This window comes from Diplotaxodon limnothrissa, linkage group LG8, assembly GCF_057381915.1.
Source record: "Diplotaxodon limnothrissa isolate DT_005_m linkage group LG8, D_limnothrissa_male_GT1.1, whole genome shotgun sequence".
Taxonomy (NCBI): domain Eukaryota; kingdom Metazoa; phylum Chordata; class Actinopteri; order Cichliformes; family Cichlidae; genus Diplotaxodon; species Diplotaxodon limnothrissa.
Genome location: NC_140603.1, coordinates 23,136,794 through 23,144,585, shown reverse-complemented (window position 1 = coordinate 23,144,585; position 7,792 = coordinate 23,136,794). Strand labels below are relative to the sequence as shown.

General features: G+C 36.7%; 1 long non-coding RNA gene across 1 annotated transcript; it reads left to right on the top strand.

Annotated features, from left to right (window-relative positions):
• Positions 1–3,264: 3,264 nt before the first annotated feature.
• Positions 3,265–4,662, top strand: LOC146626923 (uncharacterized). The gene is made up of 3 exons (XR_014906471.1): positions 3,265–3,322; positions 3,750–3,839; positions 3,917–4,662. It is a non-coding gene; the product is annotated as an uncharacterized LOC146626923 (long non-coding RNA).
• Positions 4,663–7,792: the final 3,130 nt, after the last annotated feature.

Below are 7,792 nucleotides of genomic sequence, written 5' to 3'. Positions count from 1 at the left end.
TAATGAGAAGAAAGCTCTTATTACTTTGAACTACTTAAGTTAAGGATTTAGGTTTAATCAGATTTGACTGAGAGGGAAGTTTCCCCGCAAAAATAAAAGTAATAATAATAATTTTAGTTTAAAATTCGAGAATGTCCTTTTTCCAAAGCAGTTCAGACCTCAGCAACATCCATTGTAACAATGACTTCATATGTGAACAACTTTTAGCACTAAAGAAGCTGACTGGCATTGTTTCAGAAACACAGAACTGTATTTAAAATTGATTGATCTGCAGAAAATTCAGCAACTTCGAAAGAAAGCTACATACAGAGAAAAAAATAACTAGAATTGTTACCTTGCGGTTATATTTATCCCTCACTTATAGTGTTTCACTACAACTAAAAAAGAGCTTTTGTCAAGTATCACACCTTCATTATTTAATTCTGCTTCACATTTGTGTAAAACTTTGATAGAAGTTATTTAATTAGTAGTTATTAAATGAGTTATTTAGTTAATGCCAGAAACAAGTTTTGTATGGTGATTGTGAATTTTACCTTTGACTCTTAAATGAGCTGCAGTTCTTCCTTGACTTAAAGTGAATGATTGTGCCAAATTAAAAGAAATTTCCTCCAGGTAGTCCCGAGTTGGAAGACATCACAAAAGCCTGACACGTGACTTCTTCAAGAGTAATTCTCATAAAGAAATCTGTGCTGGATAGTGTGAAAAATGTTCAAAATAACTATTCAAGGAGAAAATAAGATCACTTTCTGCTATTGTGTAGCTGCTTTTTAGTCTCTGTAACACTGTTTGGCAAACCATCGAGAGAAACAAGCAGATGGGACATTTGTCAGTTGTTTGTATTGCAGTTGAAAATATTCTTATTCTTATTAATTCATCTTTAAAAGAGCATAATGAAGGTTTGGGTTTAAAAATTAGACCAGCTTTATGTGTAGTTCTGTGCACAGCTTGAATTCTGGGATATGTAGTAGCTTTTAGGATGGTTTTTATTTCACACAATCTAAATCTGACTGTTGTGAAGCTCCCACCCCTCAACTGTCTCAACCAATCAGATCGTTTCTTTCTGCTGTCACTCAGTGTTCTGACACGTTTCACAGCTTGCTTGCCCTGCAAAACTGTGTGTCTACATGTACTGTATGTGAGAGTGGACGTGTGTGTTTGCTAACACAGAACGGATTCAGCCAGCAAAATGTGTGTGTGTGTGTTTGTGTCTGGACCTGGTTTGTGTGTTCTTACTTTGAGGCCAATGGAAACTGATGACTGCATGTTGCCTTATCAAGCAATTTCACATTCCCACACACGTGTACATCACAGTACACACTAAAAAACACACACAACCACGAATCCCTCCACAAATACACAAACACGGTTCACACACCAAGTTTAAGTTGGCATCAAAGCAGACTCGCTGATTTTTTAAACAGTACCAATGAAATTAAAAAGGTTTTGTTGAAATCCAGCTACAGTGTCAAGTTTTGTTTGAAGAATTTAAAAAGTTTTATTAATTTTGATCTTGCAGTCGAGGCCACGGGAATTTTTCTGTTCAATTCAATTTTATTTACATAGCGTTGACTCATAATAACAGTTGCCTCAAGTTGCTTTATATTTGCCAGAATCCTTCAGTTAAACAGACAAAACAGAAAAAGCCCAACAGTCAGATGCTCTGCTATGAGCAACGGTTTGGCATAGAAAATCAAATCAAATTAAATTCAAATTCAAATTTTATTTGTCACATACACAGTCATACACCGTACGATATGCAGTGAAATGCTTAGACAACTGCTCTTCAGGAAGCGGAATCGAAGAAAAGAAAAACGCCCTTTTAAAAGAAAGAAACTTCTAGTAGAATCAGGCTGAGAGAGAGAGAGACAGCCATCTGCTGCTGGTTGAGGTTAGAGGAGGAAGACAGGATAAAAACATGCTGTGGAAGAGAAATGTGTAAAGGTGAGTGAAGAAGAAACACTCAGTGCATCATGGGAAGCCCCTGGGCCACCTGAGTGAGGATTTGGGGCCACCTGATCCAAACTAGAAGCTGCTCTGCTCCAAGAGTTGCTCTGCCTCCCATTTTACATTTAAATACTATAGGGACAAAACACACAGTCTGAGAGAGAAGTGGGATGATACAGTGCTATGAAGTCTTTAAAATAAGATGGGACCTAATTATACAAGACCTTGTGTGTGACAAGAAGGATTTTAAATCCAATTCTGTATTTAACAGGGACAATGAAGCCAGTGTGGGCAAAGTATGCTCTTTTTTTAGTCCTCATCAGAACCCTTGGATCAAATAAAGATTTTTTTATGGAGTTTTTAGGACATCCTGATAATAATGGAATACATAAGTCCAGCCCTAGAAGTGTTAAATGCATGAACTGACTCTTGTGTAGAGCTTTTCTCATCCTGGTAACCATCCAAAGCATTTTATCCTACAGCCACATTCACTTAATTCCACATTCCTGTGAAGGGACACTGCTAAGCACTGCACCAACATGCCACCCTTATTCACATCATTGAATAGAACCTAACAATGAGTGTGCACCTAATGAACACCATGGGCAAGCAATAAACTCCAAGTTGCTCTCTGATATATTGTAGAGAGAATGTGTGTGAATTTTAGATAGAAAGCGCTTATGCATTGAAAAAAAAGTGATTATGTGAATCAGGGTAGATGAGGCACGATGTACAAAGGGTTTTAAGTACTAAAGTACAGCAGAATAAGTCTATCTAGCAGCAGTGCTCACACTGCCTGGTTGCTTTTATTGATTCAAAACGACTCCATGTCTCTTCCTTTGCTCAGGAGACCCAAACGAAGAAAAGAGCACCACATCCCGGCAGTAAATACTTTGATGTGTCATAAAAACAGAATGCTAACATGATTGGTCCAAACAGTTGAGGATGGTGGTTTAAACTTCCTTTTTGGCTCTTCAGTCCATCCCTCAGGTCATCTTACACCCTGTACGGCGCAAACATCTCAATGTAATATGAAGAAAACTCTTCCCACTTCACCATGGCAACCTCCTCTAGTATTAAACATGCTACAGCTAGCAGGCAAAAAATACTCAATAAACTTTAATGTGTGTGTGTGTGTTTGGTTAAACTGTATGAAGGTGAAGATTAACTTGTTTTACAGAAACACATTTCTTTGTATTTATTTGCAGTCCCTGGTGAACACTGATTCTGCTCTATGATTGGCTGTTTGTAAAAATTAAATAAATAAAAAAAAGGGAGGAAGTATAAAAGGGGAAAAGAAGCCGTCAGCAGGTCATTTCTCTTGGACTACGCTCGAGAAACAGCAAAATCACAGACTCTGCCTGAAGCAGTAGACTGAGTAAGTAACAGATCCTTTTATATGTCTTTAACTCTCCGTTTGTTTATTTTACACTCAGAAACACTTTAATGACATCATAACCTAAAAATAATAGAGGATTAAAAAAAACCTGAATTTGAAAGTTTACCGTGGGAACACCTGAAAACAGTAAATGTGTAACCACGGGCATCATTATGAGGGAAAAGGTAAACAGGGTTGGAAAACAAATTATTAATACTAGCTTTTCAACCAGCACAATTTTAATTGGAAACAGATTTATTTAGACTTTAAGACACCAGGATGTGCAAGCTCAGGTAATTTACTGTTATTCATTCATGTTTTGTTTGTTTGTTTTGGCAATGGTTTTTATGACTTGCGTGCAGCTTAGATTGAATAACAGAACATATGATATCTGGTACAAATGATTAAGGTTTGCCTTTGCACTCAGGAAGCCGCTGTGGGATCAGTCGACTCTTCTTCAAACCAAGTTAACTGATTCAAAGAAATGGCAGAAAACACAAGAAACACCAGTGGAACTGTGAGCACTGAATACAAGATTTCTGAGGATATGGCGTAAAATAAATGTGCTCATGCAATTTTTATCTTTTCTTTTAGATGACTCCTCAACAATATGACTATCCCAATGAAAGCGCAACAGACCGTGAAAAAAAGAAATTCAGAGAGGAAGAAAGAGCGCGCAGACCTGAACAGCTGTTTGTAAATCAAAGAAAATCGAGAGATGATAAATACCAGTTTTATACTAAAGATCCAGAAAAATGGAGAAACTGGATAAAAGAGGAGTTTGGTGATGAAACTGAAAAAATAATCACTTACAAATATGACACAGACAAAAGCACCATAATGTTACACAGCAATGGAGAATGTGTGATACATGTTTCAAATGAGAAAAGGGGTGAATTTCTCACATGGTTCAGAGAAAAAGTCAAAATTAACGTAAAGCAAGAAGATCAAAAAACAGAAGACCTAAATGAAAAAATGAAAGAGTTGACATTAAAAAAGTAACAACGAAAATACTACAACCTTGCTCATTGGTTGTCATGTGATTGTTGGGGTTTTCTCTGTGTTATTGCAAGGTCTTCACCTTACAATATAAATTGTCCTGAAGCAACTGTTGTTGTGATTTGCCTCTAAAAAGCACCACCCTTCCACAGCTCACATATAATGAAATATTATGTTATCAAACCTTATCTGTAGAGTGTAAATCAGAACTGCTGTTTGTTGTGAAGCATGTTTGCAGTTTTGTGGGTTGTTTTTTTTGTTTTTTCTTTGAATTGACAAGATAATATGTGTAAACATTTGATTTACTGTGCTTGGAAATTTTTACTTTTTGTTTGCTTCACTGCACCTGTTCAAAATAAATTTGGAAATTAAAACGTTTAAAAAAAACATTTCCTTCTTTTCCTTATTTTTAGTCATACTTGTTATAAGTAATCTGCGAGGGTTAAAAGTGCAGGTTTCAGAGTGTTTTAGATACTCCAGATGGATTCTTCTGTCTGGATACAGAGAAGCTCCAACATCCTTCTCTCGAAATTTTTTGTATATGAGGGATACATGTTGACTTAATGGAAAAGGAGCTTCCATATAATGAAATTTCAAAACAACCAATAAAATTAAATTATAATGACAGCAGTTTAGAGGCTGGACTAAGAGCAGTGGCTTTTTGACTGGTTGTCTTCTGTCAATGGAAAATTGTACTTAGTAGTCAGTATAAGCTTTTAATGATATAAGTTTACATGTGATAGAATACTGCATGATGACCTTTTTATGACTTACACTGTTGTCCACTACAAGACTTGTTTCTGTTTTATAAATTCTTTCCCACAGCGATAATAGCTGAACAAGCAGTTTCACTCCTACCAGGAAGAGGAGAGCTGGACACTTTTATCTGCGCTCCCTAACAAGAAGAGGGGCCGCGTCCTTCAGAATCACACACACACATACACCTGCATACACACATACATACGCACTAACATTCCTCTGTCTATGAATAGACGTATTCACTGTTGTATTATTTTTGTATCTGAATAAAGACAAGTGCAAGAACAGAGCGCGCACATCACAGGGCCCCCACTCTTGTGTGAGCGCTCTGTGACCGCCCTTGCAAGTAAAAACTACAGTGTGTTTCTACCTTTCAGACTCTCAGCTGAAGAAATGTCTTTTAGAATAAATTTCTTGACATCTTCTAATTTCTTAAACCAAACAAAGACACAATACTATTCAAATAATAGATTTTTTTAATTTTAGGATACGGTGTTCTGGGAATCCATCCTACCCGTTGTTTCTGCGCATGCGCACGACACAAAATTAAGTGACAAATCATCCTACCTTTGTTAATAAGAGCTAGAAACATACTCTGATGGGTAAAATTAAGTGCCAAACCGTCCTGGCTTTATGAATATGAGCTACAAGCGTACTCTGATGGGTAAAGTTAAGTGGCAAACCGTCATACCTACTTACATTTGTGCTGGAATTACTCTGTGACAGCAGAAATGTGCATACTTATGGTAGGACGTTTTGCCAAAGTAGGATGGTTTGTTGGGGAGAAGCTTTATATAAGATGAAACAACAGGAAAGGCTGAAAGTTACAACTAAACTGTTTTCTGTAAAAGCTTAGAGTTTAGTAAAGTTTTTCTTTATTCTCAGCATGAACTGAAACAACCTGAAACATTTTCTGACACAAAAAACAGTTAAAGTTCAATTTATTTTGTACCAATAACAAGTGAAACTTACAATGAATTCTATTGGGTGGTGACGTCAAAGAATCATGAGCGGGACTCTAGAGCCTGAATTTGCCTGTGCAAGAAAAAAACACCAGGTACTTCCCCACATCACACACACACACACACACACACACACACACACACACACACACACACACACACACACACACACACACACACACACATGTAAGCATGTATCAGTTGCATAAAATTTCATATAAACAATGATTTTGTTTTATGCTTTACTTTTAGATGTCTGGTCATTGTTTTGACTACCCAAAAGCAACAACAGATGTGGAAAGGAAATGACTCAAACTGAAGCTATGAATGAAAATCCAAACGTTTTTGTTTTGGAGACAGCTGCAGAGCTGCTATAGAAAAGTTCACCCCAAATCCAAACCTACACAAATGGCCAACAAACTCAAACTTGGCAGCAACTTCATAAGGCCAACAAATAAAGTAAATCTCATCATCAAATTTAATACAAAAAGCAAACTAAATCATAATAGAGTTTTTTTGAGCTGGACATTTTATTAGATGAGAGCAATGACTTTGTAATTTTTTAATTTCGTTTGTAACTTATACTGACTGTGTGTGTCAAACTGTAATAACAAACAACAGCCCGGAGACTCTGGAGAAACTCTGAAACTGCTTTACTGGCATCACCGTGTACCCCTGTGTGGGTAACACATTCCTGCCTTTTTCTGTCACTTTTTGAGATATTTAAAAGATCTGAAAAGAAGACGGACATTGTACTCTGGGTGTACAGAAGACATTTGGAAGGATTTGCATCTGAGCTGCCACGCCTTAGGAGAGCAGCGGAGACAATTATCTTAACTTACTGTTGTTCAAGGATTAAAGGGTAAAACAAAACTTGTCTCCAGACGTTTTCATTCATGCATTCATTCATCATGTGATATAAACCTAATCAATGTTATAAATAAGACTAGATAGAATAGAATAGAATAGAATAGAATAGAATAGAAAGTACTTAAACATGATCTGATAGAAAAAGGAAGTGCAGTAGAGCACTGTTCAGGCATGTTGTGTAATACAGGAAAGCACTGAATGTTCCAATAGGACGGAAAGTGTGAGTGTCTGTGTGTGTTGTGTTTGTGTGTGTCAAACTGTCCTAACAAAAACAGCCCAAAAACTGGAGAGACTCCAGAGTCTCTGGAAAAACTATACAAGAGACTGATTGACCCCTGTGTGGGTAACACATTCCTGCCTTTTTCTGTCACTTTTTGAGATATTTAAAAGATCTGAAAAGAAGACGGACATTGTACACTCAGAGCACAGAAGACATTTGGAAGGATTTACATCTGTGCTGCCACAGCGGAGACAATTGTCTTTACTTATTATAAAAGCTTTTGATTACTTCATCGAAGGTAAATTTATATCACCACATCACATCTATAAGTGCTGAATTTATTAAATAGTTTATCAGCATAAAAATAATAATTGTTTTATGTTTTTTAGATGACAGCTCATCGTTTCGACTAACCTAAAGGAATGGACGATGAGGAAAAGAAAATATTCAAACGTGAAACTCTGATGGGAAAAACGCAGAGATTCTCTATGAAGACACATATCAAACTGGTATAAGATGTAACCTCATTTTCTTCACCCACTCTGGAGCACACTACAGGGCTGCAATAGAAGAAGCATTGAAGGATATTCAAATGGACAACAAACTCAAACTTGAACTCTCTGTGTCCATATTTCCCAGTGGAAAGATTTAGATTCAAGG